We start from the raw sequence: 10767 nt of genomic DNA on the forward strand, positions 1-10767 counted from the left end.
CTCCCCCGCTGCCTCCTCTGCTCCCCCGCTGCCTCCCCTGCTCCCCCGCTGCCTCCTCTGCTCCTCCGCTGCCTCCTCTGCTCCCCCCGCTGCCTCCTCTGCTCCCCCGCTGCCTCCGTCGCTCCCCCGCTGCCTCCGCCGCCCCCTCTCCCCCGCTGCCTCCTCTGCTCCCCCGCTGCCTCCTCTCCCCCGCTGCCTCCGCCACCCCCTCTACCCCGCTGCCTCCTCTGCTCCCCCGCTGCCTCCTCTGCTCCCCCGCTGCCTCCTCTGCTCCCCCGCTGCCTCCTCTCCCCCGCTGCCTCCTCTGCTCCCCCGCTGCCTCCTCTGCTCCCCCGCTGCCTCCTCTGCTCCCCCGCTGCCTCCGCTGCTCCCCAGCCACGATCATGTCCGCACCTTCCACTTGTCCCGTGAGGTTTTGTGGCCTCTGGTAAATCCGTCACTGCAGTCACGTTGTCGCGCTCGTGTTTCTTCCATGGTAATGATGTGTACGCAGCTCCTCTGCTGATCTATGTGTGTCCATCTTTACCTGTGGATCATACGATGCCTCCACGTGGGGTTGTCCCTCGTGGCTGCAGACGTATAGGCCATACGGTACACGGCCTGCGTATGTATGATGAGGCAGCGTGGACCCCCGCAGACGACGCTCTGGATCCAAGAGCTGATGTTCTGGTTCTGACCCGGATCTGGTTTCGTCGCTTCTCTGGAGACTAAAGTTTGTTTGTTCCGTCACCTGGTAATAATATAGTCCGGAAGCCGCGACATTTAGGCCGGCGTCACGCTCAGCGTAGGGAAATACGGTCCGTATTCTACAGGCGTAATACACAGAAATGATCCCAAACAGTGATCCGTATGTCATCCGTAGGCGGCAGGGCGTGGCAGCGTGTACTCATGTCATCCTCCGTGTGTCATCCGTATTTTTCTCACTTTTTCGATTTTGTGCGCAATACGCTGACAAACGCAGCATGCTGAGATTTTCTATGCCCGTAAAATACGGCAGAGAAATATACGGCAGATAGGAGCTGCCCCATAGAGAATCATTGGTCCGTGTGCAATGCGTAGTTTTTACGCCTCTCATACGTCCGTAAAACTTGCTAGTGTGACGCCGGCCTTACAGATATAGTGTGCGCAAGGGACCACCCCGTCATCCCTGACCCCAGGAGCCGACACCCGCAGTGTGAGACTCGTGAGGAACAGACGTGGCCCCAAGAGCCCCTCTCCCTGTGTATGGCTGCGGCCCCTCTCCCCGTGTATGGCTGCGGCCCCTCTCCCCGTGTATGGCCGCGGCCCCTCTCCCCGTGTATGGCCGCGGCCCCTCTCCCCGTGTATGGCTGCGGCCCCTCTCCCCGTGTATGGCCGCGGCCCCTCTCCCCGTGTATGGCCGCGGCCCCTCTCCCCGTGTATGGCCGCGGCCCCTCTCCCCGTGTATGGCCGCGGCCCCTCTCCCCGTGTATGGCTGCGGCCCCTCTCCCCGTGTATGGCCGCGGCCCCTCTCCCCGTGTATGGCCGCGGCCCCTCTCCCCGTGTATGGCCGCGGCCCCTCTCCCCGTGTATGGCTGCGGCCCCTCTCCCCGTGTATGGCTGCGGCCCCTCTCCCCGTGTATGGCCGCGGCCCCTCTCCCCGTGTATGGCCGCGGCCCCTCTCCCGTGTATGGCCGCGGCCCCTCTCCCCGTGTATGGCCGCGGCCCCTCTCCCCGTGTATGGCCGCGGCCCCTCTCCCCGTGTATGGCTGCGGCCCCTCTCCCCGTGTATGGCTGCGGCCCCTCTCCCCGTGTATGGCTGCGGCCCCTCTCCCCGTGTATGGCTGCGGCCCCTCTCCCCGTGTATGGCCGCGGCCCCTCTCCCCGTGTATGGCCGCGGCCCCTCTCCCGTGTATGGCCGCGGCCCCTCTCCCCGTGTATGGCCGCGGCCCCTCTCCCCGTGTATGGCCGCGGCCCCTCTCCCCGTGTATGGCCGCGGCCCCTCTCCCGTGTATGGCCGCGGCCCCTCTCCCCGTGTATGGCCGCGGCCCCTCTCCCCGTGTATGGCCGCGGCCCCTCTCCCCGTGTATGGCCGCGGCCCCTCTCCCCGTGTATGGCCGCGGCCCCTCTCCCCGTGTATGGCCGCGGCCCCTCTCCCCGTGTATGGCTGCGGCCCCTCTCCCCGTGTATGGCTGCGGCCCCTCTCCCCGTGTATGGCCGCGGCCCCTCTCCCCGTGTATGGCCGCGGCCCCTCTCCCGTGTATGGCCGCGGCCCCTCTCCCCGTGTATGGCCGCGGCCCCTCTCCCCGTGTATGGCCGCGGCCCCTCTCCCCGTGTATGGCCGCGGCCCCTCTCCCGTGTATGGCCGCGGCCCCTCTCCCCGTGTATGGCCGCGACCCCTCTCCCCGTGTATGGCCGCGGCTCCTCTCCCCGTGTATGGCCGCGGCCCCTCTCCCCGTGTATGGCCGCGGCCCCTCTCCCCGTGTATGGCCGCGGCCCCTCTCCCGTGTATGGCCGCGGCCCCTCTCCCCGTGTATGGCCGCGGCCCCTCTCCCCGTGTATGGCCGCGGCCCCTCTCCCCGTGTATGGCCGCGGCCCTTCTCCTGTGTATGGCCGCGACCCCTCTCCCCGTGTATGGCCGCGGCCCCTCTCCCCGTGTATGGCCGCGGCCCCTCTCCCCGTGTATGGCCGCGGCCCCTCTCCCCGTGTATGGCCGCGACCCCTCTCCCCGTGTATGGCTGCGGCTCCTCTCCCCGTGTATGGCTGCGGCCCCTCTCCCCGTGTATGGCTGCGGCCCCTCTCCCCGTGTATTGCCGCGGCCCCTCTCCCCGTGTATGGCTGCGGCCCCTCTCCCCGTGTATGGCTGCGGCCCCTCTCCCGTGTATGGCCGCGGCCCCTCTCCCCGTGTATGGCTGCGGCTCCTCTCCCCGTGTATGGCCGCTGTCCTGGGGGCCCCGCTCTGTGTCTGGTTTTATCCTGCAGTGTTTTGTCCTCTGCACCCTCTTGCCAGTCGTGGATGCTGACAGCACAGGACTAGACTTTATTTCTGCAGATACTCAGAGCTGTGGGTATGGTGGTGGTGACGGTGTGAGCGGTGGTGGTGGGTGATGATCTGCTCATCTCCATGAATGGCCTCTTTCTGCTGAGGAATGTGTAGAATGCTCTGCGGTTGCGTCCTGTCACCACATGTCTCATAGGTAAGATGCCAGAAAGCCATTATCTGAGGGGTTAGCGGAACAGGGGCCGGAGAACGAAGGGTTAAGGAGAACACGAGGGCACAGGGGCCGGAGAACGAGGGGTGAAAGCAGAACACGAGGGCACAGGGGCCGGAGAACGAGGGGTGAAAGCAGAACACGAGGGCACAGGGGCCGGAGAACGAGGGGTGAAAGCAGAACACGAGGGAACAGGGGCCGGAGAACGAGGGGTGAAAGCAGAACACGAGGGCACAGGGGCCGGAGAACGAGGGGTGAAAGCAGAACACGAGGGCACAGGGGCCGGAGAACGAGGGGTGAAAGCAGAACACGAGGGCACAGGGGCCGGAGAACGAGGGGTGAAAGCAGAACACGAGGGCACAGGGGCCGGAGAACGAGGGGTGAAAGCAGAACACGAGGGCACAGGGGCCGGAGAACGAGGGGTGAAAGCAGAACACGAGGGAACAGGGGCCGGAGAACGAGGGGTGAAAGCAGAACACGAGGGCACAGGGGCCGGAGAACGAGGGGTGAAAGCAGAACACGAGGGCACAGGGGCCGGAGAACGAGGGGTGAAAGCAGAACACGAGGGAACAGGGGCCGGAGAACGAGGGGTGAAAGCAGAACACGAGGGCACAGGGGCCAGAGAACGAGGGGTGAAAGCAGAACACGAGGGAACAGGGGCAGGAGAACGGGGGGTGAAAGCAAAACACGAGGGCACAGGGGCCGGAGAACGAGGGGTGAAAGCAGAACACGAGGGCACAGGGGCCGGAGAACGAGGGGTGAAAGCAGAACACGAGGGCACAGGGGCCGGAGAACGAGGAGTGAAAGCAGAACATGAGGGCACAGTGTCCGGAGAACGAGGGGTGAAAGCAAAACACGAGGGCACTGGGGCCGGAGAACGAGGGGTGAAAACAGAACACGAGGGCACAGGGGCCGGAGAACGAGGGGTGAAAGCAGAACACGAGGGCACAGGAGCCGGAGAACGAGGGGTGAAAGCAAAACACGAGGGCACTGGGGCCGGAGAACGAGGGGTGAAAGCAGAACACGAGGGCACAGGGGCCGGAGAACGAGGGGTGAAAGCAGAACACGAGGGCACAGTGTCCGGAGAACGAGGGGTGAAAGCAGAACACGAGGGCACAGGGGCCGGAGAACGAGGGGGGAAAGCAGAACACGAGGGCACAGTGTCCGGAGAACGAGGGGTGAAAGCAGAACACGAGGGCACAGGGGCCGGAGAACGAGGGGTGAAAGCAGAACACGAGGGCACAGGGGCCGGAGAACGAGGGGTGAAAGCAGAACACGAGGGCACAGGGGCCGGAGAACGAGGGGTGAAAGCAGAACACGAGGGCACAGGGGCCGGAGAACGAGGGGTGAAAGCAGAACACGAGGGCACAGGGGCCGGAGAACGAGGGGGGAAAGCAGAACACGAGGGCACAGGGGCCGGAGAACGAGGGGTGAAAGCAGAACACGAGGGCACAGGGGCCGGAGAACGAGGGGGGAAAGCAGAACACGAGGGCACAGGGGCCGGAGAACGAGGGGTGAAAGCAGAACACGAGGGCACAGGGGCCGGAGAACGAGGGGTGAAAGCAGAACACGAGGGCACAGGGGCCAGAGAACGAGGGGTGAAAGCAGAACACGAGGGCACAGGGGCCTGAGAACGAGGGGTGAAAGCAGAACACGAGGGCACAGGGGCCGGAGAACGAGGGGTGAAAGCAGAACACGAGGGCACAGGGGCCGGAGAACGAGGGGTGAAAGCAGAACACGAGGGCACAGGGGCCGGAGAACGAGGGGTGAAAGCAGAACACGAGGGCACAGGGGCCGGAGAACGAGGGGTGAAAGCAGAACACGAGGGCACAGGGGCCGGAGAACGAGGGGTGAAAGCAGAACACGAGGGCACAGGGGCCGGAGAACGAGGGGTGAAAGCAGAACACGAGGGAACAGGGGCCGGAGAACGAGGGGTGAAAGCAGAACACGAGGGCACAGGGGCCGGAGAACGAGGGGGGAAAGCAGAACACGAGGGCACAGGGGCCGGAGAACGAGGGATGAAAGCAGAACACGAGGGCACAGGGGCCGGAGAACGAGGGATGAAAGCAGAACACGAGGGCACAGGGGCCGGAGAACGAGGGGTGAAAGCAGAACACGAGGGAACAGGGGCCGGAGAACGAGGGGTGAAAGCAGAACACGAGGGCACAGGGGCCGGAGAACGAGGGGGGAAAGCAGAACACGAGGGCACAGGGGCCGGAGAACGAGGGGTGAAAACAGAACACGAGGGCACAGGGGCCGGAGAACGAGGGGTGAAAGCAGAACACGAGGGCACAGGGGCCGGAGAACGAGGGGTGAAAGCAGAACACGAGGGCACAGGGGCCGGAGAACGAGGGGGGAAAACAGAACACGAGGGCACAGGGGCCGGAGAACGAGGGGTGAAAGCAGAACACGAGGGCACAGAGGCCGGAGAACGAGGGGTGAAAGCAGAACACGAGGGCACAGGGGCCGGAGAACGAGGGGTGAAAGCAGAACACGAGGGAACAGGGGCCGGAGAACGAGGGGTGAAAGCAGAACACGAGGGAACAGGGGCCGGAGAACGAGGGGTGAAAGCAGAACACGAGGGCATAGGGGCCGGAGAACGAGGGGTGAAAGCAGAACACGAGGGCACAGGGGCCGGAGAACGAGGGGTGAAAGCAGAACACGAGGGCACAGGGGCCGGAGAACGAGGGGTGAAAGCAGAACACGAGGGCACAGGGGCCGGAGAACGAGGGGTGAAAACAGAACACGAGGGCACAGGGTCCGGAGAACGAGGGGTGAAAGCAGAACACGAGGGCACAGGGGCCGGAGAACGAGGGGTGAAAGAACACGAGGGCACAGGGGCCGCAGAACGAGGGGTGAAAGCAGAACACGAGGGCACAGTGTCCGGAGAACGAGGGGTGAAAGCAGAACACGAGGGCACAGGGGCCGGAGAACGAGGAGTGAAAGCAGAACACGAGGGCACAGGGGCCGGAGAACGAGGGATGAAAGCAGAACACGAGGGCACAGGGGCCGGAGAACGAGGGGTGAAAGCAGAACACGAGTGCACAGTGTCCGGAGAACGAGGAGTGAAAGCAGAACACGAGGGCACAGGGGCCGGAGAACGAGGGGTGAAAGCAGAACACGAGGGCACTGGGGCCGGAGAACGAGGGGTGAAAGCAGAACACGAGGGCACAGGGGCCGGAGAACGAGGGGTGAAAGCAGAACACGAGTGCACAGTGTCCGGAGAACGAGGGGTGAAAGCAGAACACGAGGGAACAGGGGCCGGAGAACGAGGGGTGAAAGCAGAACACGAGGGCACAGGGGCCGGAGAACGAGGGGTGAAAGCAGAACACGAGGGCACAGGGGCCGGAGAACGAGGGGTGAAAGCAGAACACGAGGGCACAGGGGCCGGAGAACGAGGGGTGAAAGCAGAACACGAGGGCACAGGGGCCGGAGAACGAGGGGTGAAAGCAGAACACGAGGGCACAGGGGCCGGAGAACGAGGGGTGAAAGCAGAACACGAGGGCACAGGGTCCGGAGAACGAGGGGGGAAAGCAGAACACGAGGGCACAGGGTCCGGAGAACGAGGGGTGAAAGCAGAACACGAGGGCACAGGGGCCGGAGAACGAGGGGTGAAAGCAGAACACGAGGGCACAGGGGCCGGAGAACGAGGGGTGAAAGCAGAACACGAGGGCACAGGGGCCGGAGAACGAGGGGTGAAAGCAGAACACGAGGGCACAGGGGCCGGAGAACGAGGGGGGAAAGCAGAACACGAGGGCACAGGGGCCGGAGAACGAGGGGTGAAAGCAGAACACGAGGGCACAGGGGCCGGAGAACGAGGGGTGAAAGCAGAACACGAGGGCACAGGGGCCGGAGAACGAGGGGTGAAAGCAGAGCACGAGGGCACTGGGGCCGGAGAACGAGGGGGGAAAGCAGAACACGAGGGCACAGGGTCCGGAGAACGAGGGGTGAAAGCAGAACACGAGGGCACAGGGGCCGGAGAACGAGGGGTGAAAGCAGAACACGAGGGCACAGGGGCCGGAGAACGAGGGGTGAAAGCAGAACACGAGGGCACAGGGGCCGGAGAACGAGGGGGGAAAGCAGAACACGAGGGCACAGGGGCCGGAGAACGAGGGGTGAAAGCAGAACACGAGGGCACAGGGGCCGGAGAACGAGGAGTGAAAGCAGAACATGAGGGCACAGTGTCCGGAGAACGAGGGGTGAAAGCAAAACACGAGGGCACTGGGGCCGGAGAACGAGGGGTGAAAACAGAACACGAGGGCACAGGGGCCGGAGAACGAGGGGTGAAAGCAGAACACGAGGGCACAGGAGCCGGAGAACGAGGGGTGAAAGCAAAACACGAGGGCACTGGGGCCGGAGAACGAGGGGTGAAAGCAGAACACGAGGGCACAGGGGCCGGAGAACGAGGGGTGAAAGCAGAACACGAGGGCACAGTGTCCGGAGAACGAGGGGTGAAAGCAGAACACGAGGGCACAGGGGCCGGAGAACGAGGGGGGAAAGCAGAACACGAGGGCACAGTGTCCGGAGAACGAGGGGTGAAAGCAGAACACGAGGGCACAGGGGCCGGAGAACGAGGGGTGAAAGCAGAACACGAGGGCACAGGGGCCGGAGAACGAGGGGTGAAAGCAGAACACGAGGGCACAGGGGCCGGAGAACGAGGGGTGAAAGCAGAACACGAGGGCACAGGGGCCGGAGAACGAGGGGTGAAAGCAGAACACGAGGGCACAGGGGCCGGAGAACGAGGGGGGAAAGCAGAACACGAGGGCACAGGGGCCGGAGAACGAGGGGTGAAAGCAGAACACGAGGGCACAGGGGCCGGAGAACGAGGGGGGAAAGCAGAACACGAGGGCACAGGGGCCGGAGAACGAGGGGTGAAAGCAGAACACGAGGGCACAGGGGCCGGAGAACGAGGGGTGAAAGCAGAACACGAGGGCACAGGGGCCAGAGAACGAGGGGTGAAAGCAGAACACGAGGGCACAGGGGCCTGAGAACGAGGGGTGAAAGCAGAACACGAGGGCACAGGGGCCGGAGAACGAGGGGTGAAAGCAGAACACGAGGGCACAGGGGCCGGAGAACGAGGGGTGAAAGCAGAACACGAGGGCACAGGGGCCGGAGAACGAGGGGTGAAAGCAGAACACGAGGGCACAGGGGCCGGAGAACGAGGGGTGAAAGCAGAACACGAGGGCACAGGGGCCGGAGAACGAGGGGTGAAAGCAGAACACGAGGGCACAGGGGCCGGAGAACGAGGGGTGAAAGCAGAACACGAGGGAACAGGGGCCGGAGAACGAGGGGTGAAAGCAGAACACGAGGGCACAGGGGCCGGAGAACGAGGGGGGAAAGCAGAACACGAGGGCACAGGGGCCGGAGAACGAGGGATGAAAGCAGAACACGAGGGCACAGGGGCCGGAGAACGAGGGATGAAAGCAGAACACGAGGGCACAGGGGCCGGAGAACGAGGGGTGAAAGCAGAACACGAGGGAACAGGGGCCGGAGAACGAGGGGTGAAAGCAGAACACGAGGGCACAGGGGCCGGAGAACGAGGGGGGAAAGCAGAACACGAGGGCACAGGGGCCGGAGAACGAGGGGTGAAAACAGAACACGAGGGCACAGGGGCCGGAGAACGAGGGGTGAAAGCAGAACACGAGGGCACAGGGGCCGGAGAACGAGGGGTGAAAGCAGAACACGAGGGCACAGGGGCCGGAGAACGAGGGGGGAAAACAGAACACGAGGGCACAGGGGCCGGAGAACGAGGGGTGAAAGCAGAACACGAGGGCACAGGGGCCGGAGAACGAGGGGTGAAAGCAGAACACGAGGGCACAGGGGCCGGAGAACGAGGGGTGAAAGCAGAACACGAGGGAACAGGGGCCGGAGAACGAGGGGTGAAAGCAGAACACGAGGGAACAGGGGCCGGAGAACGAGGGGTGAAAGCAGAACACGAGGGCATAGGGGCCGGAGAACGAGGGGTGAAAGCAGAACACGAGGGCACAGGGGCCGGAGAACGAGGGGTGAAAGCAGAACACGAGGGCACAGGGGCCGGAGAACGAGGGGTGAAAGCAGAACACGAGGGCACAGGGGCCGGAGAACGAGGGGTGAAAACAGAACACGAGGGCACAGGGTCCGGAGAACGAGGGGTGAAAGCAGAACACGAGGGCACAGGGGCCGGAGAACGAGGGGTGAAAGAACACGAGGGCACAGGGGCCGCAGAACGAGGGGTGAAAGCAGAACACGAGGGCACAGTGTCCGGAGAACGAGGGGTGAAAGCAGAACACGAGGGCACAGGGGCCGGAGAACGAGGAGTGAAAGCAGAACACGAGGGCACAGGGGCCGGAGAACGAGGGATGAAAGCAGAACACGAGGGCACAGGGGCCGGAGAACGAGGGGTGAAAGCAGAACACGAGTGCACAGTGTCCGGAGAACGAGGAGTGAAAGCAGAACACGAGGGCACAGGGGCCGGAGAACGAGGGGTGAAAGCAGAACACGAGGGCACTGGGGCCGGAGAACGAGGGGTGAAAGCAGAACACGAGGGCACAGGGGCCGGAGAACGAGGGGTGAAAGCAGAACACGAGTGCACAGTGTCCGGAGAACGAGGGGTGAAAGCAGAACACGAGGGAACAGGGGCCGGAGAACGAGGGGTGAAAGCAGAACACGAGGGCACAGGGGCCGGAGAACGAGGGGTGAAAGCAGAACACGAGGGCACAGGGGCCGGAGAACGAGGGGTGAAAGCAGAACACGAGGGCACAGGGGCCGGAGAACGAGGGGTGAAAGCAGAACACGAGGGCACAGGGGCCGGAGAACGAGGGGTGAAAGCAGAACACGAGGGCACAGGGGCCGGAGAACGAGGGGGGAAAGCAGAACACGAGGGCACAGGGGCCGGAGAACGAGGGGGGAAAGCAGAACACGAGGGCACAGGGGCCGGAAAACGAGGGGGGAAAGCAGAACACGAGGGCACAGGGGCCGGAGAACGAGGGGGGAAAGCAGAACACGAGGGCACAGGGGCCGGAGAACGAGGGGTGAAAGCAGAACACGAGGGCACAGGGGCCGGAGAACGAGGGGTGAAAGCAGAACACGAGGGCACAGGGGCCGGAGAACGAGGGGTGAAAGCAGAACACGAGGGCACAGGGGCCGGAGAACGAGGGGTGAAAGCAGAACACGAGGGCACAGGGGCCGGAGAACGAGGGGTGAAAGCAGAACACGAGGGCACAGGGGCCGGAGAACATGAGATTGAGCATGGAGGCGACGACCATCCCCCCTAGGACCCCGTTTCAGCCGCCATCAGCTCGTGTCCTTTTTTAGGGAGTGTTCACATGTGGCGGAAGGAACAAGGAGTCGGGATTCAGAGGGGAATTTGTGCTTCTTGCAGATTCTTCCTGTGACCGCAGCATGTTCCATAATGGCCGCTCATGAACCAGGGTCAGATCTGGGAACAGGTCGCAGTCACAGACTAATCTGCCAGGAGACAAAACTGCACTCAGACTTCAAGGTCGTGGGAAAAGATATCAGCGTTTCCTCCACACAAGTGTCTCCCGAGGCCGCCCACGCCTCCCGGGATCAGACTGCCATGTCCCCACGTGATCCTGCGATGTCCTACTAATGTGCC

This window comes from Ranitomeya imitator, chromosome 8 (assembly GCF_032444005.1).
Source record: "Ranitomeya imitator isolate aRanImi1 chromosome 8, aRanImi1.pri, whole genome shotgun sequence".
Classification (NCBI taxonomy): Eukaryota; Metazoa; Chordata; class Amphibia; order Anura; family Dendrobatidae; genus Ranitomeya; species Ranitomeya imitator.